Source organism: Dreissena polymorpha, chromosome 3 (assembly GCF_020536995.1).
Source record: "Dreissena polymorpha isolate Duluth1 chromosome 3, UMN_Dpol_1.0, whole genome shotgun sequence".
Classification (NCBI taxonomy): domain Eukaryota; kingdom Metazoa; phylum Mollusca; class Bivalvia; order Myida; family Dreissenidae; genus Dreissena; species Dreissena polymorpha.
Window position 1 is genome coordinate 119,408,313 of NC_068357.1, and position 27,613 is coordinate 119,435,925.

Below are 27,613 nucleotides of genomic sequence, written 5' to 3' on the forward strand. Positions count from 1 at the left end.
AATGTTACAAGTTAGCTATGTCGTGGGGACGGCTTACTAAGTATAGGGAAAAAATCCAGATAGAAAACAGAGGAGTGCAAAACAAAATAAAAGAGGAGTGCAGTATATTGTTTTATGCAATCCTTCTTTATTTAAAGCACTGCTTTTATTTTCATTGCCTCTCTCATGCATTTAGTTTTGCATCCCTCTTTATTACTCGATATAATATACACCTCTTATCAACACTCATTTTCTTGACTCAGTAAGTCATTCCCACAACATAGCTAATTCGTTCCATCGAGTTAATATGTCGTGGGAGCGCGATAGAAAAAGAGGATTGCATTTAAAACAAAAGAGGAGTAAATGTCACCTCTATGGCAACGTACATCAGAGATCTAGATAATACATTTTTATGTCCCCCACCACTTATAATAATGGTTGACATATTGTTTTTGCCCTGTCTGTTGGTTTGTTTTTGACAGTGTTTGTTTCTTTGCTCCAACTTAAACATTTGCAATAACGTTTTCAATATTCAAGATAACAACTTGATATTTGGCATGCATGTGTATCTCATGGAGCGGCACATTTTGAGTGGTGAAAGGTCAAGGTCATCCTTCAAGGTCAGAGGTCAAATATATGGACCAAAATCGCTCATTTTATGAATACTTTTGCAATATATTGAAGATAGCAAGTTGATATTTGGCATGCATGTGTATCTGATGGAGCTGCACATTTTGATCGGTGAAAGGTCAAGGTCATCCTTCAAGGTCAAAGGTCAAATATGTAGATTCAAAGCGGTCCAAATGGGGACATTGTGTATCTGACAAGCACATATCTTGTTTAAACCTAAAAAAAGTTTCTTAATATCATGCCACTTGAAATAAAAGTGAAAATGGCTTTTGGAACCATCATAAAACCAGAACATCCTGCGAGTAACTCGCATGCTCTTCAGGTTTATGCTGTTTGCTGCTCATCATGCAGTGGCTCATGGTTGGAAATGAAGCCTTTAAACTTAAAACGAGTAAGAAAGGTATTGTATTAAATTAAACTTTCTAAGGGACTTCAAATGAGTCAAAATGTGCATCAAAGTGGTAAAGGGTAACTACATTCGGAAGCAATCATCTATACACAACATGTAGTACTTTTAAACTAAATATATTATTTGATAAAATTCTAAATTGCTGACTGACATGGAAATTACATTTAATATAAATATATTTTAATATATTCATCAATAGTAACTTAGCATAAAACAGGAATACTACGTTATGAAGTTAACATTGACTTATCAATGCCAATTTGAAGTTTAAAACACTGAACTTGTCAAATATATAGAAGCTTTTAATTGAATTTGCTATGATAGCATTACAATTGTAAGAATTTAATATTCACTCTCTACATACACACCATCTACATACTGCGAAAGGAAGATTTTAATACTTAGTCATGTCAGCACACTTTAACCGCTACTCGAAAAACATGAGTGTTCTTCTTCAATAACAAGGAAGATAAGTGACAGCTGGTCTGTTGATAGTGAGAAGTGTTCAATCAAAACTAAGTGATGTCGGAAGCATACACAGAATAGAACAATACCCCCATTGTGAGTATGCACTAGAAAAAGTATTTTGCTTTTATGGAATGAAAGCCCCAGTTCGGTCAACAACTTTGTTTTCAGAATATACAATGTGTACATAATTGTATTATTATGCTGAAACACTTTTATACTCAAGTTTATAGTTAATGTAAGCAGAAAAAAATAAATTCGAAAAACCAGTTTCAGTCAAAAGCCTTGCAACGCCAAGGACCCCAGCCTATTTACAAACTTGTTGAATAAAAACCCTGTTCACAGTGCTCTGTCAATTCTAATACAGATGTACCTAGCTTGTTTTCTTCTTAGCTAACATTAGCACAATGTGCTTACGTAGTGATTTTGTGATGACATTTATTCCCATTGTTAAACATGCATTGCCCGTTATCAAAAATTACACTGTTAAAACACTTGAGAGTATATTTATTTCAAATATTCACGAAACTGTGTCAGAACATTGGTCTAAATAAAAAATACGTCTATTACAAAACTAGGTCCAAAAACTAGATCCCTACGTCAAATGAAAAAAAAAAGTGCATTCTAGAAGTAACATGTTTACCAAATTAACCCCTTGATGGTCTTGTCTTCAACCATGGCATACCAATATTCTCATGGTTTTCCATTGTGGCTCTTTCATGCTTACTACTCAGTTCTGATTCCCGGCTCTTTCATGCTGACTACTCAGTACTGCTTCCCAATATTCTCATGGCTTTCCATTTTGGTTATTTCATGCTCACTACTCAGTACTGATTCCCTGCTTACTACTCAGTACTGATTCCCTGTTAACAACTCAGTACTGATTCCCGGCTCTTTCATGCTTACTACTCAGTACTGATTCCCGGCTCTTTCATGCTTACTACTCAGTACTGATTCCCGGCTCTTTCATGCTTACTACTCAGTACTGATTTCCTGCTTACTACTCAGTACTGATTCCCTGCTTTCTACTCAGTACTATTTCCCGGCTCTTCCATGTTTACTACTCAGTTCTGATTCTCGGCTCTTTCAAGCTTACTACTCCGTACTGATTCCCGATATTCTCATGGTTTTCCATAGAGGTTCTTTCATTCTTACTACTCGGTACTGATTCCCGATATTCTCATGGTTTTCCAGTGTGGTTCATTCATGCTTACTACTCAGTACTGATTCTCTGCTTTTTCATGCTTACTGCTCAGTACTGATTCCCGAAATTCTCATGGTTTTCCAATGTGTCTCTTTCATGCTTACTACTCATTACTGCTTCCATGCTTACATCTCAGTACTGATTCCCGACTCTTTTATGCTTGCTACTCAGTACTGCTTCCCAAATGAAAAGTTATGCTGGTCGGAAAGTGCAAGTTTTTAAATTGTACATGTTGAATATACATATATATTTATAATAAATAAAATGAACAAATATAATTGCTTAAAACATCAGCCAATAATACAGACACTCAATTAATCTGATAGATTATTAAAATACTATTTATATGATTTAATATATTATAACATTGATTGAAAAATGCATTAAATTTGGAATACCTGATTTCTGTGCGTGTCCCTTGTTTGTATTATTAATGCTTTTTAGCTCGACTATTATATATGAAATATATATAGTGGAGCTATCCTACTCACCCCAGCGTTGGCGTTAGCGTTCGCGTTGGCGTTTGCGTGCAAATGTTCAAGTTTTCGTACTACCCCAAATATTTTCAATGTCCCTTGACATGTTGCTTTCATATTTTGCATACTTATTTACCAACATGACCCCAACCTATAAACAAGAGCAGACGACTGTATCAAGCATTTTGACATAATTATTGCCCCTTTTATACTAAGAATATGCATATTTTTTATAAATCTATGTTAAAGTTTGCGCACTACCCCAAATATTTCCTATGTCCCTTGACATATTGCGTTTTGCATACTTGTTTACTAACATGACCCCAACCTATAAACAAGAGCAGACAACTGTTTCAAGCATTTTTACAGAATTATGGCCTCTTTTATACTTAGATAATTAAACATTTTGCTTAAATTAATTGCCATAACTTCTTTATTTATGATCAGATTTTATTAATACTTTGACAAAACAACACTTACCTGAATACCACAATGGATTCCACCCAAACAATACCCCACGCCCCAACCCAGAATCCCTGCCTCCCTCCCCTCACCTTCCATCCGCCCCATTTTTTTTCATTTTTTTATTTTTGAAAGATTTATTAATGACCCCACCCCACATTATACCCCCTTCTCAACCCCCCTACCCCACCCGCCAAAAAAAAACAACATTTTTTTTATTTTTGAAAGATCGTCTAATAAATGCCCACACCCCACATTATACCCCCCTCTCACCCCCCTACCCCCCCGCCCCCCCCCCCCAATTTTTTTGTTTTCCTTTTTTTACTTTTGAAAGATCTTCCATTATAAATTATTGAATATAAACAATTTCTTTATGCTGGCTTATGTTATACTGTCATGCACTCGAATAGTAGAGCGCGCTGTCATCTGAAGGTCTTGTTTATAATTCTGATATGTATAATTTGTGCATAATGTTTTCTTAAATACTCTACACAAATATCTCAGAAACTTGATCATGATCCCTATATGGTGAAACTGATCACAGTGTCCTTTTAGGGTGGACTTGTGCATATTGTCAGGTTTTTCCTTTACAATTTTTCTCAATGCAGATATAACTAATTGTTCTGGCTCATTGATTTGCACATATATTGCCTTTTTCTGGAACTCATTCTTAAAATAAACCCATATAATAGAGCATTATTGGGGAGCATTGATAAGTTTTACTTATATTCTTGTTTTTCTTATATGATAAGGACTGTAAGCAATACTTAATTTAGAGTATTGTAGAATCAATTTAATGAATCTATTTTGTTAAATATTATCATTGTTGTGCTTTTACTTTCACTTTCCACATTTGCATTAATATAAATACAGTGACCCCGCGTTTATCCAGATCTCGATAGTCCGGAAATCTCGTGATGCAGACGTAAGTCAAGGGGAACGGATTTATTATGCAATATTTTGCCCCGTTAAGTCCGGAATCTTGGGACTTCGCAACACCGATCTGTGTATTTAGCTGTAATTATGTCTCGTTAATAGGGATGCTTCCCAACATGGGGACTTAATCGCCCACCCACCATATAAACAAAAGCGCAATCACCGAGGCAGGAAGTATTGTCGTTTTAGGCTTATTTGCTATCCCATCGTTTAAACAAAAGCGCGCCCACCGAGGCGTGAAATAAAATTGTGTTTAGGCGCTAAAGCTAATAGGCGTGACTAAACATGAATCGACACCGACTTAAAACGTAGATTGATGTCGGCATTACACAATGCATCTTAAATGATACAATGATATTCTTAAAGGTCTTTAATGAGCTGAACACGCGACCAATTAAGACGCTGATTACAATCAAACCGTCATCGTGCGTGAAAAGTTGTGCTAGGATTATTTAAGCAATCTGTTTAAAACACATCAAACATTACGTGTCGCTATTTTAATCATTTCGCAGTTTTATATTTTATTGTCATTTGCCTTCAACACCCTTGATGTGTGTACATGTACAATTTCGGTTACATGTTTGAGTATATATTGTTTTACAAACATTTTATTATACGCCAATTACCATTGGTAATGGGGGCTATATAGGAGTCACTTTGTCGGTCTGTCCGTCTGTCGGTCGGTCTGTCGGTCTGTCCTGAAATTTCATCTGATCTTCACCAAACTTGGTCAGAAGTTGTATTTAGATGATGTGAAGGTCAAGTTTGAATATGGGTCATGCCAGGTAAAAAACTAGGTCACGGGGTCACTTAGTGTGTTTTAAACTGAAAGTTTGTCCGGACCATAACTATGTTATTTATCGTTAGATTTTAAAATGACTTGGTACTTGTGGCGTGTGAAAAAAGTATGTTGATATCTCAAAGGTCAAGGTCACACTTGGAGTTTAAAGGTCAAATGCTTGTCCGGGCCATAACTCTTATGTCATTCATTGTGAGATTTTAAAATCATTTGACACATTTGTTCACCATCATTGGACGGTGTGTTGTGCCAAAGAATTACGTCGATATCTCCAAGGTCAAGGTCACACTTAAAGTTCAAAGGTCAAATATGGCAATAAATGAGCTTGTCCTTGCCATAACTATGTTGTTCATTTTGAGAATTTAAAATCATTTGGCACATTTTATCACCATCATTGTATGGTGTGTCGCGCGAAAGAATTACGTCGATATCTCCGAGGGTAATGTCACACTTTGAGTTCAAAGGTAAAAAATGGCCTTAAATGAGCTTGTCGGGGCCATAACTATGTCCTTCATTGTGAGTTTTTAAAATCTTTTGGCACATTTGCTAACCATCATTGGACGGTGTGTCGCGCGGAAGAATTACGTTGATATCTCCAAGGTCAAGGTCACACTTTGAGTTCAAAGGTAAAAAATAGCCATAAATGAGCTTGGGTCCATAACTATGTCGTTTATTGTGAGTTTTTAAAATCATTTGGCTCTTTTGTTCACCATCATTGGACGGTGTGTCAAGCGAACGAATTACGTCGATATATCCAAGGTGTAGGTCATACTTTGAGTTCAAAGGTAACAAATGGCCATAAATGAGCTTGTCTGTGCCATAACTATATAATGTCATTCATTGTGAGATTTTAAAATGACTCTGTACATTAATTTTGTTCACAGTCATTGGACTGTGTGTCATGTGAAAGAATTCAAGAGTTCAAAGGTCAAAATGGCTATAAATGATAATGGCATAATAATTCTTAAAAATCACCATAAATTAGTTTCTCTTGTTTTGTGAAGACAACATGCAAAATAGTCTGTGTCAATGCGGCACGTGGGGGAATACGTCACATCTGTGACAAAGCTCTACTTCAATTATTGTTTTCAACAAATTAAATGTCTGCGTAACAAGAAAATATCATTTTTGATGCGAAATAAGTATGTAAATGTACATAAACATAAGGTTTATGTCATAAGGTAAATATTTAACTCTCGAAAAGGCACTGGTTCGATAATCCGGAAGATTTGTTTATTAGAAAATTTCTACCAGAACAGACGTGTCTGGATAAACGCGGGGTCACTGTACTACATTATTAAGTGTGTGATGTTTTCTCAGACTTAACAACACCATTTCGAAGTTTAGAGCACAGACGATGCAAATGCTATTGGAAGTTTTAATTGAACAATTTGTATGGTCAAATTACATTCTTGTAATTTAATATTCAACCTCTAAATACTGCACAAGGAAGTTTTTAATACCAAGTCATAACCACACACTTAAACCAGTGCTTGAGAACAGTGAGTGTTCTTCTTAACACAGAATATTATAGACAGATGGTCTATTGATAGTGAAAAGTGTTTGTTGTTTTGGGATATAACTTTTCAGGGCTATATCTCAGATATGCTACAAGATTTAAACATGAAACTTCATGGTTGTGTAGAAATTAATGGGAAGATGTGCAATGCACAAGAACCATAACCCTGCACTTTTTTAAGAGTTATTGCCCTTTGTTGTTGTTATGTCCCCGGATCGATTGATTGGGGTATATTGTTAATGACCTGTCTGTCTGTCATTCTGTCACTCTGTCATTATGTCACTCTGTCATCCCAAAACTATAATATTGGTCATAACTTTTGCAATATTGAAGATAGCAACTGGATATTGTTTGTCATACATATTTTCAAATTAAACTGCGATAGCTTTATTTAATAATTCACTTATAATTTTACTCAGTATAAAACTATTCACATTTACTTAAATGAGCCATGCTCTGTGAAAAGGGGTTTTAATGCATGTGCGTAAAGTGTAACCCTGATAAGCCTTTGCAGTCTGCACAGGCTAATCAGAGATGAAACTTGTCATGTTATGGTATGTTTCGTTTACAGAGAGCATCTTCTTTGCAAAAATCTAGTTTAGGCGGAAAGTTTCGTCCCTGATTAGCCTCTGGGGACTGCACAGGCTAATCTGGAACGACACTTTACGCACATGCATTAAACCCGCTTTTCACATAGCGGAGCTCATTTAAATTAATTAACAACAATCTGAGTAAAATATATCAAGCGGTAAATTCCATTAAAAGCAATACTTGTTTCTGCAAATGCATACCTATCTCACAGCATTGTCCCAGCCACCCGTCCGTAAAAATACTTATCTTTGCCGCGGAACCAGTACACTCTCCTCTGTTCTGACATGTGCTATTGTAACATGGATCTTTAACTGAAAGACTTATATAGAAATAATCCCCTAACATTTGGTGATCTGCAAACAAAAATGCCAATCAAAGAAACTGTTTATGCCCCGGATCGAATGATTGGGGATATATTGTTTTTGACCTGTCTGTCTGTCTGTCATTGTATGCGTCTGTTTATAATAGTATATGTCTGTCTGTCATGGTATGATGTGTGTGTCTGTCCCAAAACTTTAACCTTGGTCATAACTTTTGCGATTTTGATGATGGCAACTTGATATTTACCGTACATTCGCGGCCATACGTCTACCTTGGCCATAAGTCGAGGGGTATAATGTGGCTAGAAAATCTTGGTTTTTTGCCTTGACTCTGCCATAAGTCGGGGGGTAAATTTCCTCAATATCTCAGACATGTTTAAGTGACGTTTTAGTCATGGTTCTGAGGGCTTTTGCACTGGCAGTTGACATTATTTGGGATATTAATAATAAGAATATATTTAAAACGAAACATTCAACGTTTCAATTATTTATAATCACGAAAAATATATTTTATTGTTCAAAATCATAATAACATATCATTGATTATTTAGAACCTAATATATATTTCACAAATCAAAATTAGTTTCCCATTTAACGTAATAACTTTCAGTGTTTATATTATGAGCAGATATTTTTGTATTCAAAAGTTAGTGCTATTGATGTGAAAATTCGTTAAAATGTTGAACGCAGAAATTCATTATACTCAGTATGGTCAAAATAATTGTAGCTTGCTCTCAAATAATCAAAAACGCTTTCGCCATTATGCATGAAACACGTGAATTTACCAACACTTGCATCGCTCGTTATTCGACTGTTATATACATATTCGTAAATCACGAGATATCCGAGGAATATTTTCTGCATTCTGGAAAAACGTCTTATCTAAGCAGCTAATCGAAAGTAATTGTGTATTTAATATGTCTTATTACACTTTTTAATAATCCAGGGTGAGTGCGTAATATTATTATAATCAAACAATGAATGAAATCTTCACTAAGATAAGATCTATTTATTTACGAAACGATTATGCATAAATTGTGGGACAGTTGTGAATAAATCAACGAAACCACACCTTCATCCAATAAAAAAATATACCATGTGAAGTTGAACAATAGCAATTGGTTTAAGGCGTTTCCAACGATATAGTAATTTTTTTTGATTGGTCAGAAGTAGTTTGTAGCAGAACCGTTGTGCATATCATTAACGGATAACTATTTTAGGCGTGACGCAATAAAGACAAATGATCAAAAGGATGCCAACACTACACTTTACACTTTGATCTTTGTCAAAAGGCCGAGAAGCGATAATTGGTGGCATAAAGACACCTGCACCTGTTGACAGTTTGTATTTACACGGATTAACTTTAAATGGGTACAAGTGTCAGCAGTCGATTTTCTATTGTTCTTAGCAGACAACGGACGATGTATCAATAGACAAATTGCTATGTATAAATTTCGCCACTTTACCGTACGTCACACATGTTTAATATTTTCGAAGTTATTTTTACATGTTTTTATTTGGACTTATTACGAAGATTAATGAATTAAAAACCAATGTAAACATGCAGTATTTTGTTATCGGCGGACATTTAAGTAAAAGACGAGTCGGCCTTACCGTAAACAGTCATCATTCCTCCGCTTCGGAGATTTATTACTTAAAAAAAAACGGCACAGAAATATTTTTTTTTTAATTTTTATTTAGTACCTCATCCATAAGTTGACTTTTAAAGTCAATTTTGGGAGCGTTTTTAGGTCGACTTATGGCCGCAAATTTACGGTAGTAACGTATGCATGTGTATCTCATGGAGCTGCATATTTTGTGTGGTGAAAGGTCAACGTCATCCTTTAAGGCCAAATGTCAAATATCTGGCTTGAAAAACCACAGTAGGGGCATTGTGTTTCACAAACACAGCTCTTGTTAAGGCTATATCTCATATAGGCTATTAGATTTGAATATGAAACGTTATGGGTGTGTAGATATCAATGAGCAGAATTGCAATTCATTAACACCATTACCCTACACTTATTACTACCTTTTAATTATTACCCCACACTTATTTATTATACTGTATATCAAGGATTTGCACCGATCCATGAACAAAGTTTATCAAATCAACAACTGTGGTTGTTTTGGAAAGATTCAATGTGTCAGTTTTTTTTCATTCAAAATCGAGTCCTGAAATCTGACTCATTCAACATGAAAAAACATAAAATCGAAGGTTTCCAAAAAAATAAATTATTTTTTAGATTTCAATTAAACCAACATGCAGGTAAATATAATACTAGACACACATGTATCCTCAATTTTGAAGCATTATATAGCAAAACAACAGCAACGCTATTTTCCCAATTTTAGTCTAAATGCCGCTAGTTTTCCCAATCCAAAGGAACCGGGTCCATTCCCAAAACGGTGAAAAAGCACTGTGTGAATCAATCCCCACAAAATGCTATGCAAAGTAATTTAAGTTGACTAAAATGTATATTCAAGCCACATGCTTCATGGCTGTGCTGTGTTTCCTCCCCCACCTTCATGCCAAGAAGTACTTGTATATACCTGCGTACAAATTTGTGAGCATCATATGTCAAATATATGTAATATCTCGATATAAGAGTGCATTCCTCTTTTTCTTATTGAACTGGCTTAAACATTATGTTTGGTCCAAATTATAGCAGCATTTTAGCTGCTATAAAAGGTGCAGCATAATCTCTTGCATATTGCTATATTATTCTAAGACATGCATTTAGCAGTTATAAATAATTTGCACATCTCAGTTTCAATCAAATAACAAGAGCTACTGATAAATGTTTTCACTATTCAGACCTACACCATTTGTATAAGCAGCTGAAATGTGTTAGTTAAGGATAAAGATTTGTATATGGCGTTTGGAAACAGTGCATAGTATCAGGCTGCTCTTATGGAAGGGGATTTCCGCCAGTGCATGCATGATGTTAAATGACATTCTTATTTTAACAACTGTCATGTGCATTCTGTAACATGGTAGTTGCATTTCGCCTAGTTACATTAGCTGCACAAGCACTTCATATACTTGTGTCATATTGATAAATTGATATTTAATTCATATATATCTTTACTGCGTGTGTGTTATTGACAACTGCAGTTAACCTTTTGGACTTTTTGTATGAATGCTAATTCTAACGGCGTTCTTTGTTTTACTATGTGCATTTGGCTATGTTGCTACTGAATTTAACAAGCTGTTAATGTCTTTGTGGATCTATATTTCTTCTTAAGTCGATTGCTAGTGCGTCTCTGATTTAGGATTAGTTTTCGGTTTTGCATACACCGCCATTATAAATAGTTCACGTTACGAAAAGGAGAACCAGTATTCAAAAACATAATTCCAGCACAAATTGCAGCGTAAATTACTATTGCCGGGAGATCACTCTAAACATAAAAATCAAAATCTTCGGTATCGATCGTGATATATCGACTATCTCTGGAATCCTCCGTAAATAAATGCCTCATTTAAATACAATGAATATTCATTATGTCGAAATACCGTCTTCCAATAGCCTCATTTACTAAAAAGCGGTGAGTGGGTAAAAACATAGCTGTCTGCAACATGCCTAATGCTGCGTCACAAATTACTATTAGCAATTTAATGTTGATGTTTTTACTTTCATGACGCATATCAGCTATTTTGTTGAGAATCTCGAACATGTTTTAAGAAATTGATAAGGAAACATTAGGCATTTTTCGTCGAAAAAAAATAAGACTATGCCTCACCCTTTGATATCATTTTTCTGACTGCGGAATGAGGACGCAAATAAAGGGTTGAAGGCGATTTCTTTGTGTAATAATGACACTTAATTGTTTCGTGTCATCGATCTTTAGTAATATTTGTTACGGATAAGTTTTGTTCTCGTTCACTAACTACCTCTAATTGTGTATTCATATTACATGTCTGCTATTTACACTATAGCTACCTACCCCCTAACTCACATATACCGATGTACTAATTTAGTAGTTTTAAAGACCTATTTGCTAATAAATAAGTAACACCGGAACCACGAGGCTCGACATGACTTTGTGAAACAAATGACTTGAGAGGTTTATTGTTTTGTATTACTTTGTTACTACGTTAGCCCTGTCACACCGGACTGGCGTCCTTACGGCGACCTAAGATTGTGTTTCTGGAAATTTCCGATTGTCGTAGTAAGGACGCCAATGACTTTTTCGGTAAAAATACTGTTTTTCGCCTTCCTGTCACACCAGCGTCCTGGTTTATGGCGTTCTGCCCATATCTTTCCCATCACACGCAACATTCATATTTGTATATGAGCTTCATTCTGGGAAAACGTGGCTTAATGCTTGTGTGTAGAGTGTCGTCCTAGATTAGCATGTGCAGAGCGCACTGGCTAATTAGGGACAACCTTTTCCGCCTAAACTATATTTTTGATTAGAAAAAAAACTAAATGAAATTCGATAGGTACTTTAAACGATACTTAATACACGCATTAATTACATTTGTAATGCACAATATTATCATATAAATTATTAAAGTAATAAACAAAAATTCCAATAATTACTTAAAAATTGAGAAGGCAACTTGTCATTCATATGACCCAGTGTATTAAAACTATTACCGAAAGTGGTTACAGCAGGCATTACAAGTATAGTCAATAATAAGCCTATACATGAGTGTCAAGCTGAATGAGTTATATGGCCAATAAAGGGATACTAAATACACATGTTAATATAAACTATAACTGGGTTACCTTTGTTTCAACTCTATTTTGTTAGTTTAATATATATTAAACTAACAAAATAGAGTTGAAACAAAGGTAACCCAGTTATAGTTTCCCTTCCTTAATTGTATTGGCAGGTTTAAAGCCTGGGAATTTATGTGCGAAAATATTTTTTTAGGATGCGGTTTCAAAAATATGCTACTTGACCGCATTTTAAATATTTACGGTTTTCCAGGAAAGATTTTCGAAACCGAAAAAAAAAACGAAAGTCGTAATTTGATTGTATCTATTCTTTTTATATTAAACGCTAGGAAAATCTATCGACACGCCCTATTTCTCACAAGCGTTAAAGTGAGCCTTATTCTGGATTCACGTTCTTAAAGTGTCATCAGAGACTATGTTCTGAAGTGCGCATAGGCTAATCCGGCACAACACTTTCCGCCTTTATGGTATTTTTCCTTTAAAGAAAGTATTTTCTAAGCAAAATCCCGTAATGATTCAGCCCCTATTAGCCTGTGCGGAATGCGCCGACTAGTCTGGTTTGACACTCTAGGACTGCACAAGCTAGTCCCGCGCAACATTTTCCGCTTTTATAGCACTGTTCCTTTAAAGGAAGCAAACATCCAGTTTAGGCGTCCCAGATTAACCTGTGTTGCCTGAGTCGGCTAATCTTGAATAATACTCTAGGCATATGCGCTTTTGGAAAACGGGGTTTAATGAATGTGCGTAAGGTGTCGTCCCATATTAGTCTGTGCAGTCCGCATATGCATATGTCCATCCGTACCTTCGGTCGTTCCTTCGTTTGTCCTTGCGCCATTTGTCCCTTATTTAGTCCGTCCGTCCGTCAATTCGTTCGTCCGTCCGTCAATTCGTTTGTCTTGAACACTATTTAAACTAAGCTTTTGGTTGTTCGTTCTGCAGTCGGATGTTTCCACTGACCGAGTTTCTTGACTGTTTTGTGCCGTGGAGTTCACAATGCCTTCGTTCATCCATGCGTCCGTTCGTTTGTCTATTCTTTCGTCCGTCCGTTCGTTCGTCCCTTCTTCCGTTCGTCTGTTCGTTCGTTCATCCGTCTACAGTTTTCGCTAGCGGCTGACAGTTTGTTCATTTAATACAGGTTATTGTACCAAAGTTTAGTTTTCGGCTACTTTTTTGGCTACAGTTTCCACTCGCGGCTGAAAATTTGTCAAATTAAAGTAACATTACTATTCAAAATCAACGAAAATTTCGTACAATTGTTCGTACAATAAACTTAACCAATTAAAAATCAGTGTTCCTTATGGCAATTGCCGAAATTTCAACGTCAGATGTGGTCTGGTAAAATAGATGTTTTTAGATACAAAATGCTCGTTTTTATTATTGTTTTGCATATCTATTCATACGACACATGGACACTAAAATGGTGTTAGTGTGTCGTATGAATTGATATATTCGTGGGAATTAATTGTAGCCACAAATAAATAAAAACGAGCATTTTGTATCTACAAAAATCTATGTAATCATACCACACATAGCGTTAAAATTTTGGCTATTGCTATAAGGAACACTGATTATTAAGGTGTTAACTTTATTTTACGCAATACTTCACAAATTTTTTGTAGATTGTGAGCGTTATAGAGACTGGAAATAGTCCACTGTGTTCTGTTTCTGGCTACCTTTTGGCTTGCGGCTTAGGTTGCCAGTACCGTCTATAGGTTTTGGCTATTCAGCCGCAACCTAGCCGCTACTGGCTGACTTTCGCTACCTCAAGGATACCCATTTCGGCTGCCTAGCAGCTAGATAGCCGCTACCTTTTCATTTCTGTAAGGGTGTCTTTAATGTTTCTTATTTATATGTGACAACGTGCTTTTTTTTAATGTATCTAATGATTTTACCTGTATTATTTAGCATAGAACGTGTATATAAAATAATATATGGTAAATAAAACGGATTAAAAGGTTAATCAGTTCGTATTATTGTATTCAACGGGTTTTTAAAGCAGTAGCCAGGTGCCTGTGTATTGAGCTGATAAGATTGGGATCACCACAGCAGGTTGCTAATACACAGTGTAGACTTCAACTGTTTTGTGTAGATTTGGGAATATCATTATGTAAGTGGTGTGTAACCTATATGTATTAAAGTAATTTTGTGAGAAAAATTACATATGGTCTCGAGTAAAGATGAAGCATAAAACAAAACAATAGTTGGGTTGATTTGGGTAGATTTAGGTAATTCGTGTCGTCCCCGGAAAACACTACATCCAGATAATACTCGCTCAACACGACGTTTGTAACGTAAATGAAAACAAGTTTATAATCAGAGATCACGCCAATTTGCTCGAAAGCCAAATGAAAGCCTAGCGCTCGAAATGGAGAATAAAATATTATGCAATTTACGTAATAAACAATAATACTTGACCTTTTAGAATTGAAAGGTGTCCACACATTTAAAATGGCGCGATGAAGAAATTTGTCAGGGTATATATGTAACAACACCGTGCATAAAATTAACATTTTTACGTACACTACCGATAACTACCGAAAATTAATAGAAAACTCTGGTTCCCCGTCTCTTATATGAATTTAGTATTACTAATGCGTTCGTCTTAGTGCAGTTGGCGTTCGGCTTACTTCATGATAGCTGCTGCCTTGTGCTTTAAAGTCATTTTGCTTAGTAAAACTTACAATAAATATGCATTTTCACGCATAACTTAGTATTAAAATGATGATAGTTCAGCAACATGAAGATAGGCACATGAACTTTTTAACAGAAATGATTCATTTGTCATTTACTGGCAAGAATACATGATTTGCATACATCGAGTAAACATTAAAACGAAGTATGCAAGTAATGTAACACTAACTGATACAAAAAAGCATAAACACGCAAGGAAGACGCAGTTATTTTAAAACAAATAAAACAAAGCAAAATGCAATTGTCATTTAGCAACATGCATGTAATCGCGGGTATTGCCAATTGTAATATAATATATCAACATGGTGTTGTCATGAAGTAAACTACAATTGTCATTAAGCAAAATGAAATTGTAATTTAGCAGCATGCATGCACTGGCGGATATTCCCTTCCATAGCTCTGACTAGAATATTATGAATGGGCGCGTGGACTGTTGGATAAGTGTTCGTTATATTTTATCAAGCATGAATGTATCTAAAAATATCTGTGTGACTTGCAAATAACAGGTCCCTATGTCCCTATGTCCAAGACCAAAGTTCAAGGTCAAAGGTCATATGCATTTAATCTACACATATCACTTTGTTTGCAGCAACAGTTTATGCAGCCTTATAATACATGTATATTCTCAAATTAGATTGCATGGTTTTCCAGTGTTGTTAGACAGAGCGACTTGCACATAAAGAAATGCCCTTTGAAAGGTTGAAGTCAAGGTATTGTCTGGATTATAACCTTGTTATTGAAGCATGGATGGATTTAAAAATGACAGAAATAAGATTAATACAGAGTGTAAAACCAAACAACAATGGCCATCAATAAAAGTTTTTTTTAATGAGAGGTCAATGAGTATTCAAAATTATTAAAAGCAATATGCTTCTCTGCATATGAAGGTCACTAAAGTGTAGTATTGAAATAAATAGCAAAAACATTAAATACATCTCCCTTTACAAATGCAAGGGTTAAGATTTAATATGTTTATGTTTCCTGATAAAAATGAAGTTAAATAAATGAAGAATAAGACTAAACTACATATCTTTTCCAGAATTTTCAGAACACGAACCAACATTGTTATGTTAACAAACCCAGTCACTATCAAACATCAATGTATGGGAATCTGAAGGGCTCCCCCCAGAATAAAATAATTAATAGCCAGCCTTATAACGGGGGTTTAATAAGGCACAGAGTTTATTCCTTGCTGTTCAGAACAAAAAAGTGTTTCAGCTTAATCACATTATAGACTATTTTGTTTTTGGTCTCAAAAGAACTGTAACTTCATGTTGACCTCATAAACTAATCTTTGGATGGAGGGGCATAGAGCCCTATTTGGAGAGGTACTTTTTGTTGATTCCGCTTGTGAAAAGCTCTATACATTGCTGTTACAACAGTGGCTTTCATTTTTCTGCACGCGTTACGACCAAGTCATTTGAACTGTATGATGATAAGATTGGGTACCACTTCAAACCACTTCTGTTATCACTATAACTACATATCAAAACAAAAACTTATCAAACGCATGGCAGTGTGTATATAGTAATCTAACATATCAAACGCGCGGCAGTGTGTATATAGTAACCTAACATATCAAACGCGCGGCAGTGTGTATATAGTAATCTAACATATCAATTGCGCGGCAGTGTGTATATAGTAATCTAACATATCAAACGCGCGGCAGTGTGTATATAGTAATCTAACATATCAAACGCGCAGCAGTGTGTATATAGTAACCTAACATATCAAACGCGCGGCAGTGTGTATATAGTAACCTAACATATCAAACGCACGGAAGTGTGTATATAGTAATCAAACATATCAAACTCGCGGCAGTGTGTATACCTAAGTTTTGGTCAAAATCTGGTTTACACCAAACTGAGATCTTAGGGTTACAACACACCGAAATGTTAATCAACATAGCCGTCTGTATGGCTAATTAATTAATGAGTTCAATATTTCCCTGCTATTTATGCCCCCCTTCGAAGATCAGGGGTAATATCGTTTTGCACATGTTGGTCGGTCGGTCGGTTGGTCTGTCCGTCCACCAAATGGTTTCCGGATGATAACTCAAGAAAGCTTAGGCCTAGGATCATGAAACTTCATAGGTACATTGATCATCACTGGCATATGACCCCTTTGGATTTTCAGGTGACTAGGTCGAAGGTCAACGTCACAGTGACTCGAAACAGTAAAATGGTTTCCGGATGATAATTCAAGAATGCTTAGGCCTAGGATCATGAAACTTCATAGGTACATTGATCATGACTGGCAGATGACCCCTTTTGATTTTCAGGTGACTAGGTCAAAGGTCAAGGTCACTGACCTGAAGCATTTAATTGTTTTTAAGGTATTCACACAATGGCTGCCACTACAACTGACAGCCCATTTGGGGGGCATGCGTGTTTTACAAACAGCCCTTGTTATTTTTATGTCCCCCACTATAGTAGTGGGGGACATATTGTTTTTGCCCTGTCTGTCTGTTGGTCTGTTGGTCTGTTTGCGCCAACTTTAACATTTTGCAATAACTTTTGCTATATTGAAGATAGCAACTTCATATTTGGCATGCATATGTATCTTATGAAGCTGCGCATTTTGAGTGGTGAAAGGTCAAGGTCAAGGTCATCCTTCAAGGTCAGAGGTCAAATATATGAGGCCCAAATCGCTTATTTTATGAATACTTTTGCAATATTGAAGATAGCAACTTGATATTTGGCATGCATGTGTATCTCATGGAGCTGCACATTTTGAGTGGTGAAAGGTCAAGGTCAATGTCATCCTTCAAGGTCAGAGGTCAAATATATGTGGCCCAAATCGCTTATTTTATAAATACTTTTGCAATATTGAAGATAGCAACTTGATATTTGGCATGCATGTGCATCACATGGAGCTGCACATTTTAAGTGATGAAAGGTCAAGGTCAAGGTCATCCTTCAAGGTCAGAGGTCAAATAAATGTGGCCCAAATCGCTTATTTTATGAATTCTTTTGCAATATTGAAGATAGCAACTTGATATTTGGCATGCATGTGTATCTCATGGAGCTGCACATTTTGAGCGGTGAAAGGTCAAGGTCAAGGTCATCCTTCACAAGGTCAAGGTCATTCTTCAAGGTCAAACATCATATAGGGGGACATTGTGTTTCACAAACGCATCTTGTTTTAGATCTATTAATCAATTATCAAACTGTGTATTTTAGAATGAATATATGATAGTAATATTTAATTGTTTTGTAAATAAAATTTGTATCAGGATATTGTATTCCTTGCCTAATAAGAATTCGATAGTCTGACGGCATATTCATGTGTTGATGATTGCATATAATTTATCTTTAATGGTTCAAATAAAGCATTTTTTCATCATACTTGCTATACTTTCAACGAGTCTAAAAAGAGAGATGTCGATGTTATTTGTCCTTTTTTTTTATGCCCATGGTAGGTTGGCATGTAGAAGTTAATTGCCCGTCAGTCCGTATGTCTGTCTGTCAGTCTGTCCGAAAACTTTAACATTGCCCACAACTTTTGCAATATTGAAGATAGTAACTTGATATTTGGTATGTATGTGTATCTTATAGAGCTGCACATTTGGATTGGTGAAAGTCAAGGTCAAGGTCATCTTCAAGGCCAAAAATCAAATATATTGCCATAAAGTGGCGCCGTAGGGGGCATTGTGTTTCTGACTTACACATCTTTTGTTATCTCTAAAACATCATCATCGCTGATGATATAAAATATATAATTTACCAAAGCAAAAAAATACCCTGTATTTGTGTTATGATTGAGAACCAGTTAATAAAACCTTAACAATTTTGTTCTTGTGCTTAGACCTTGCATTATTTTGCTATCTAAGGGCAATATTTCAACCAATCTTCGTGAAATTGAAAAAAACTACAACTGAAGTTATGCCCTTGATGTTTAGAACTTTTAACAGTTTCATGTATATGTTTATTTCGCTACTAGTTTTACTAACGGGGACTATAGGTTTACCCTACCTATCTTTATGTATGTATGTCCTTCTTCGTGTCCGTCAGTCTGAATGTCCGCTGAACTAGATCCTGCAATATCTCGGAAAGTAACTAAAGATACTTGCAAACAAAGTATGTTTTTCCCAAGTAACAAGACCTTAACATTTCCAAATTGATTTTTTTTTTAAGATCTCAACATCTTGTTCATCTTCCATCCAGCTATGTAAGTTCAACTTTAGTGAATATAATACTGAAAACACTTGTATTATCAATTTTGAAGCATTTTTCAGCACAAATGGACAAGTAATTTTCAAAGGCTTTAGTACCATTCACTGTATAGCTTTTGTTGTTTATATTTAATTTTAAAAAAATGTATTTAATTATATTAATTAACAGCTAAATTATGTGAACGAAAAACTAAAAGTAACTCTGTTCAGGTTTAAGCACCTAGGTCATTTGATGAACAGCAACCCTTCCACTCCTATGGATAAATTACATATGTGGTTCAACATTTTAGACATCAAAAAGGGCTAAGTTAAAAAAAGTCATCTTAAGGCTACCATTAAAAAGTTGTTCAAGAAAATTTGATTCGTCAAAAAACATGGCCACAGGAAGTTGAACTTTGCATGTTTATGCGTTTTTGCTATTTATTCGATATGGGATGAATAAACTATTTTCGTCTCAAACTAAAAGTTTATCGAAATACACTTGGAATAACTTTTTAATTATAAGAGAGAAATGCATACATGTCGAGCGTGAATGGTAGACCAACATGTTAACTTTCCATAAATGTTAACCCTTTACCAAACAACACATTTTGGACTGCCCCAAATTGAAAGAGATTGCAGACGAGAAATAAAATTGTAAAGGACTATTTATAAAGTGGCTGGGTGGGATAAAAATTATTGTGATATAAGGAGAAATTGCTCATAATGAGCAATTTCTCCTTTTTGAAACCGGAAGTCCTGTTTTCAAAACGAAAACAAACTCTTCAGAAGGAGTTATGGTCTATTGGAACGTCAGATGGAAAAAGTAAAGGTAAGTTAGGTCAAGTTCAGAGCTTCAGATAAAGTTTTGTGAAATTCTTAATGTAACTACCAGATTTTCAAAAAGAATTCTTAACTCTGAAATTTTATTCTTAACGTTACTACTAAGTTTTGGAAAATAATTCTTAACTTTTCTAAATGACCTAAAATAAATAATAATGGTTATTTTCAAGCAAAAAAATAAAAATAAAAATACTAGCAACTTTATTTATACGAGTTCAACAGTGTCTATTCAGTATTATACAATTTTATTTTTCAAATACCTTCATATGCCCAAACTGTGCTTAGATTGCTTGCCTTCGATTAATTTTTACATATTTCACAATTAAAACGGGTCTTCCCTTCAATCTTTTCAACGATTAGCCACGGGAATTGTCCCTTCCACTCGTTCAATATTTTTTTTTGTTTAAATTTGCACCAGTCGGGTCGCGTTTTTTTATATAGCTTTTCCGACTGTGTCGGCAACTGAGCATTCAACATCGTATAAGATCTTTTCTATAATGTCTTGCGTACAATATGTTTAAAGCGTGTTTTTGCACGCCTTGCATTTTTTTGAACGCTCTCTGGGCGCCGCCATTGTTTTTTGACAGACTGTACAAGCCATTTTTATTGGAAAACATGCGATTTGTTAAACAACCCCGATAACCATTCTATATAAGCACCAAAAAGATCTTAAATACGCGAAAAGAACTCAATAAAAATCGATACGAACCGATGTAAAAATAATATTCCTAACTTGATTTTGTAATTCTGAATGGTATGACAAGATATTAAAATAAATACGTAACGGACTTGAAAATAATTCGTAATTACGAAAATACGACCCTTTTCTGGAGCTCTAAAGCTAATTGTTTGTCATGATATCTCTTTAAACCTCACGCCATATACAAGTAGTGTTGCCATGATATCAACATCTTGATGAATTATAATTCAAATTTTTGTCTCATAAACATTTACTTTGTTTAACAAACAACCTCTACAAAGTTATCATTCCTACTGCCTTTCGGCACCTCATGAACCTGAACCAAAAAAACTCGTAACTTTATGTTTCCTCAGGCAAATATCTTATTTGTACAATTAACAATTTCTTCGCCACATTAACAATCCTGCTACACTCACTAATGCCTCAAGAATGAAGTATAGTTCAGGTGATCTACGTCATTAGATATTTTGCATATGTCTCAGGCTTTTTCAGCCCTATGCCACGGGTCCGAAATTCGGCCCCATTCCCAATTCAAATCTGGTAAAAAAAAATCCCAATTGAAATTTTTTTTTCCCAATTCCAAAAAAAAAATTAACCTTAAAATATATAAGTTAACCTGATCCGGTGTAGAAAATAGAAAAAAGTCTTGCATAATTAAATTATCTGTTGCCTTGAATTTGTTTTAAAAACTGTAAAATATGTTAATGATTTTTTAAGACTTTCCTTATTTTCCTCAAAATCCGGCGCTTCGCGCGATTTTTTACAACTCAAAAAAGGCCAGGCCTTTTCCCCAAATTCAGATGAAAAAACCTGCACTTATCACACATGTTCATAATATTTTGTAAAATTTTAAAAGTCGTTTTTTACCAGTTAACGGCTTCTTTGAAATATAAGAAACACTATTTACATGCGATAATTTTTCCCAATTTAGCCAATTTTGCGATTATCTTTTTTCCCAAAATTGGGGTTTTCACGACGCGAAATTCCCAAAATTCCAGTAAGGCGTTTTCCCAAAATGGAGCGGAAAAAGTCTGCTGTCTTGAAGTATATAAGTAACAGAAACTTTGAAACCTACATACACTTTTTGGAATTTAATGGAAAAAGATTCATGATTGAATGAAGGAACTTTCATTAATCTTGAAGAACAAGCGTAGATTTGATCTTCAGCATCTAAAAATATGTGAAATAGAAAAAACAACAATATCTTTTGGAGAGATAAATGTACCTACGCGATAAGCAAAGGACCTGTGCGACAATTCCCGGGCTTTTTAGTCTTTTTAGTTAACACCGTAGTAACATTTTCCATTAATAAAAATGCTCACCTTTCCAATATTAAGAACCCAGTGGGACGAGGGATAGAAAGAGACACATGCGTGAGTACATTTCAACCCATGCGCATTGCACGCTTTTTTCGCATAAAAAACAGTGGAGCGATTCAGCTAGGGCCATCATGACCCTCTTGTTAATACTGTATGAGGGAAAGGATCTGATATTGTAATAAAATTGGTGTATGTAAGAACCTGCTTAACCCTTCCTGTGCTGAATTGTTTTATGAGGTTATATATCCCATCGCTGACTTGTTTAGGCCTGATTATGCTAAATTGACCTACTTCACTTGCATTACATGTTACATTGGTTTTAACTGTCCAATTAATACAAAATTTGCCATGTGAACTGGTCACACATTTTGTTTGACAATAATCATACCGTATACATATTTGATTGATCTGTTGCCATGGTTACCATAGAAACAACGATAAAAAACAGTTTGTTTGTGTTTAAATCCTCTTTATATCAATTTACATGGTCAGTTTCAATATGATTTCTGACAGGACATCTATATATACATCCACATATCATTCGTACTTTTGTTAAGTTCGGATATTGATAATACATATTAAAGACATTTCATAAAATAGAAGACATAGTGAACAGATTCTACACCAAAAAAAGGCCTGATAATGCTAAATTGACCTACTTCACTTGCATTACATGTTAGATTGGTTTTAACTGTCCAATTACAATTTGCCATGTGAACTGGTCACACATTTTATTTGACAATAATCGTATACACATTTGATCGATCTGTTGCCATGGTTACCATAGAAACAACGATAAAAAACAGGTTTTTTGTGTTTAAATCATCTTTATAACACTTCACATGGTCAGTTTCAATCTGATTTCTAACAGGACATCTATATATACATCCACATATTATTCGTAAGTTTGTTAAGTTCGGATATTGATGATACATATTAAAGACATTTCATAATAAAGAAGACATGGTGAACAGATTCTACACCAAAAAAGGCCTGATAATGCTAAATTGACCTACTTCACTTGCATGACATGTTACATTGGTTTTAACTGTCCAATTAATACACATTTTGCCATGTGAACTGGTCACACATTTTGTTTGACAATAATCATACTGTATACATATTTGATTGATCTGTTGCCATTGTTACCATAGAAACAACGATAAAAAAACAGGTTTTTTGTGTTTAAATCATCTTTATAACACTTCACATGGTCAATTTCAATCTTATTTCTAACAGGACATGTATACATACATCCACATATCATTAGTACTTATTTTAAGTTCGGATTTTTAATATTAAAGAAATTTCATAATATAGAAGTCATAGTGAACAGATTCTACACCAAAAATGTACAAAGAACAATATACAAACAGTAACTTTATAACTTAACTTTCTTTTCTGAAATAAACCATGGTCTGTACTTCAAACGCAGTTTTAAAGTCTTTATTCAAATTTGATCATATCAATAATGTTATGAAAAACACAATTAGTTATTCCCATATCAAACGGAACATGTTCTTTTTTAAATATACATAAAAATGTGGATTTTATAATACATTTTAGTAGACACTTAAGTTTTTTTTACAAAAATATAAACTTACATTTCATCAAACACTGTTTAATTTAACAATATTACAAATAATCTTGCAAAATTAAATAATATTAAATTATATCATAAAACTGTGATAGTGTTATAGCACATTGTTATTACTTATTGAATTTAATTCCCCTTATCAAATCATAATAAGTGGGTGTTTTTTTTTTATTTATTATATATATGTTATATATGAGTTGCGTTCTGAGAAACCTGTGCTTAATGTATGTGCTTAAAGTGTCATCCCAGATCAGCGTGTCCACTCCGCACAGGCTAATCAGGGACAACACTTTCCACCTAGAACTGATTTTCGGTAAGGAGGGACTTCCTTGAAACCATAAATACCATAAAAATGGAAAGTGTCATCCCAGATTAGCCTGTGCACAGGCTAATCTGGGATGACACTTTACACACATGCATTAAGCCCAGTTTTCCTAGAACACGATCATGTATATTATAAATATATATATATTTATATGCATATATTTATATAAAATCTAATTTCAAGCAACAAGGTTGAAAACATTATAAAATGAAGTCTGAAGGGACAGCCAGGTAAGCCCTGGTTATACTTACCTGCTATTGCATTATGAAAGGACACCAAATAATTAATCATGAAAAATAAAAAATACAATTGTAATGGCAACATTTTACTTCTAACACACACTTTGGGAGCTTTGTAATAATCTATAATATTACTAACATTTGGCTTTTTTAAAGTTAAATAGCACTTGTTTGTGCAGTAAAAATATTAGTGCTGCAACAATACGCCAAAAACCGTATTGCAATATATTGTCAGTTCAAAAACCCGTATTGCAATATATCGCAATATATTGCTAAATTGTACCAAAATTATAACTTGCCAATTAATCAATTACCCAATAATCCCATAAATTCCAATTTTAAAGCAAATTCTGGTAAATATTTATTATAAATGTGCTCAAGAATAATAAGAAACACAAACATTTGCAAATTTTCTTAAGTATCAAATACATTTTTGCAATTGTTACTATTTAAAGATGTGATGAAATAACGTCCAACCGGGGCGTTTTTCCCACTGAACACGCGTAATTCAGCTGACGTGATGTTCCCGTTTTTATACAACACAAAATACACCCATACTTTCCATGCGACGTTCTACATGTCTGTATAATTTTCGCGCGCTTTTTATTGAGACAAAGGATAAAGCACTTTTTATTTGACGCTATAATTTTTTATTGTCGCGTTTGCATTCAAATTTGGAAGCGTATTTCCGAAATTCGGATTACAAATAATGCTCAAATCAGAATCGAACGAAACATTTACAGCTGTGCGCAATTAATTCAACGATAATCTGTTCAAAAGCATCGAATGAATGCTCCCATGTAACAACGCTACTCCGTATAATACACTTTTTAGAATGCTTTTTTTACGTAAAAAATAATTTACACTGCTTTGTTTTGTTTACCTTTTTATCATTATTTCGGATGGCTTTTCTGGACGAAATGTGAATGAATTTTTGTAAAATTTTAGTACCGGTATGATGAAAATCATATCGCAATACAATATGCGGATTGCGTATTGCGATATATACCGATATACCGGTATATTGTTGCAGCCCTAAAAAATATATCCATGTTTCAAATCAACACATCTACTAAAAACTACAATTTAAAAGTATGACGATCATAGTACTACTTCAATGGTATAATTTGTATAAGACTCATCTATAGTTAATAGCATAATTTGCAATACAAATACATATCATGGCAATTCAATACATTAACTATACACAGTGACAAATCACACTGTCTACATTTAAATGCAGTTTCGTGACCTGGTCTATGTTTTTTGGGAAGGCCCTGACTGGCAAGCATCTGTGCAACTGCAGGATTGCACACAACACATTGCAGAGACTTTGACTTTCTGTCATTGGGGATCTTGGAAGGGAAATGTCTGGCTGTTAGTCTTTCCAGAAACTGTGTCTTGACCAATAATCTGTGACGTTGGTCTGGTTGACGATGCCCATGGCTATGATTATGGCTATGAACTGCATGATCTCGCGACCTGTGATAGGTTTCCATTTTTTAAACCTAAATAAATATTTCAATTTTTATTTATAACATAATTCAACATGTGCATTATTTATTGTACTTTATGACTCTTTCGCTCTCGTATAGTATGAAATACATATCTCATGTAACGTAATTTCATTTAAACTCTGGATTTTAATGACAACAAGTCGGATGTGTTATTTTAGTGTTGAATAAAAAAACACATTCGACTTGTCATTTTTTAAAGCATCAAAACAATAAAAAAGTATTTCGGATTGTGTGTTTGTCATACATAATTTAAACTTCCATAGAAATAAAATAACTCACTGCGACAGGATAACGCTAAATTGTAAATCATGTTTTGGTTCAGATTCATTAGCATTCGATACAAATGTTATTAAAAAATAGTGTGTTTAAATAAATTTAATGAGAAAGGGATGATGATCAAATATTTCAATAGTCCTTTTTGATTATAATAATATTTTCAATCCACAATCTTAAAAATGTGACCAGACTTTAACATTTGGTTAGCTTATACCCTGAAAAAGGTAGCAATGGCTGTTTCGCTGCAATTAGCTGATCAGCGTAGCGGTTCGTCTCCACAGCAATCTCCTCGCATTCGATATCGCAAATCAACTTGCTGCAAAAGTACAAAAATATGCTTAAGTTTTTTACGTCGTTTGCTTCAAATTCATTTTTGTATTGTAAGGCACTTTATCAGTTTTGTAACATATTGACATTCTAATAATTTTACGCAACCAAATACTTAAAAAACGATCGAGAGGTTCGATCCCCACTGAGGAAGCGTTCTTTAGATCTCCACCAAAGACACCAAGTACTGGTTCTAGGCCCAGCTATCTAGCTTAAACAAGACTATTGTCAAGCAATATGGTCCCCTACCAGTGAAACATACCTAACCCTTTCAGTGCGGGAACCGAATTTTGAAGGCCTTTGCAAACAGTTTGGATCCAGATGAGACGCCACAGAACGTGGCGTCTCATCAGGATCCAAACTGTTTGCTATTCTGATAATATTCTTTTTAAAAAATCGAAGAAAATGCTAATTTTAGAAATTCAGCAGACGACATTTTAGCAGACGACATTTTAGCAGACGACAAATTTCCCAGCATGCAAAGGGTTAAATATGCATAAAAAAACATAACTACATATGCATAAAAAACATACAATAAATAACATTTTGTTTTTTTTCCACAGATTTTAGAAACACATGTTAGAAGTTGAAATGTGAAATAAGAAAAAAAACTACCATGCATTTAATATTTTCATGTTTGCAATGTTATGTATGACAAAACAAAATATATAGTTTACTCAACTAAAAAATAAAGTCTTTATGTACAAATAATTGTTTTGACCCATATGAGTACTGTTTAACACATGGCAACTCACCCTTTCCACAATATCCTCTTCCTCAAACCCTTCAAAATCTGAGTCTGAAAACTCCGAGTCTTCGTCCGCAAAATGTTCTTGGAAAAAGTCTAAATAATCAGCCATTTATAAAAATTTCAACTTCATAATTGTTTTGAGTTTTTATGTCTTTATTTTATTATGATATTTTAATATCTACTATTAGAAAATTTCAATGAACATGACAGTATACGGTTTGAAATGACAACAACAACGATGTCAACAATCGACAAATATTTTCACTTGGTTAGATCACTTCCGGAATTATTAACTGAGCAACAATTCTATTCATTAAAATTTTAAGTGCCATATTAACTATTCATACCAAATACACGTTTCTACAATCATTAATATTTTAACATAACATTAAAACAA

At 34.5% G+C, this 27,613-nt stretch overlaps 1 protein-coding gene and 2 long non-coding RNA genes across 6 annotated transcripts in view; 1 reads left to right on the top strand and 2 right to left on the bottom strand.

Moving 5' to 3' along the window:
* Nucleotides 1-27,613, top strand: part of LOC127871207 (uncharacterized) — a 617,936-nt gene that overhangs the window by 173,827 nt on the left and 416,496 nt on the right. The gene's annotated exons all lie outside the window — the stretch shown is intronic.
* Nucleotides 1-27,613, bottom strand: part of LOC127871217 (uncharacterized) — a 229,608-nt gene that overhangs the window by 73,043 nt on the left and 128,952 nt on the right. The window lies entirely within an intron of this gene.
* Nucleotides 25,396-27,491, bottom strand: LOC127871221 (uncharacterized). The gene is made up of 3 exons (XR_008045235.1): nucleotides 27,221-27,491; nucleotides 26,353-26,454; nucleotides 25,396-25,853 (listed from the first exon to the last, which is right to left on the bottom strand). It is a non-coding gene; the product is annotated as an uncharacterized LOC127871221 (long non-coding RNA).